The 724-nt window shown below is 39.8% G+C and overlaps 1 protein-coding gene across 2 annotated transcripts in view; it reads left to right on the forward strand.

Moving 5' to 3' along the window:
* The window catches only part of tm9sf2 (transmembrane 9 superfamily member 2), a 35,606-nt gene that overhangs the window by 10,889 nt on the left and 23,993 nt on the right, over positions 1–724 (forward strand). The gene's annotated exons all lie outside the window — the stretch shown is intronic.

Consider the following 724-nt stretch of genomic DNA (forward strand, 5'->3'; position numbering starts at 1 on the left):
CAACAACAAAATACAGTAAAGAAAATGTCAGGAGGTATTTAGAAACAGACTCAGTCATTGTTTTGTAAAAAAACAACAAAAAAGTGAAAAATGTAAACAAAATCTTTTGTGTTTTATCAAACAGGGAATGTGGTGGACCTCATATTTGAAAAAGTCTTTGTGACCTGGGACCATACACAGAAGCTGTTTGGCCATCCCCGTCCCAGAGGACCTCACTGCACAGTTCGAGCGGCCTGAGAAGGAGGAGGTCATATCCAGCTCTGTGTCCCGGTTCTATCATGGGCCAGTCTAAAACCCACGTACCGGCCTGTGGCGTCAGGAAACATGGCATGGATGCGCAGGACCACGCAGGCTGGAATGACGACCCAGATTCTGCGACCAAGGAAGCACCAGCTCACAAAGCTCCTATAGGCTAGATACCTGTACTGACTAAAACAACTGGACAGGGCATTTAGTCTTGCAAACATATATCTATGTTGTGTCTCACAATTTTTTTTTTATGGATCCAGTGAATCTTACAGTTTTTTTTATTATCACTGATTATAACTGCCTCATTTGATGTAAATAAATGCTTGATTATTACTAAAGAAATGACTCCTCTGAATTCATATATTATATGCACACTATCTGCTGATAGAAGAACTTTACAAATCAAAGAGCAGCTAAACTAATTTATTTGAGGGTGTGTTACTCTATTTGTGGTGTGTTGTTACCATTGTAAAAT

This window comes from Seriola lalandi, unplaced genomic scaffold (genome assembly GCF_002814215.2).
Source record: "Seriola lalandi dorsalis isolate HSWRI2012SDOR001 ecotype SW California unplaced genomic scaffold, Sedor1 jcf7180002054907, whole genome shotgun sequence".
NCBI lineage: Eukaryota > Metazoa > Chordata > Actinopteri > Carangiformes > Carangidae > Seriola > Seriola lalandi.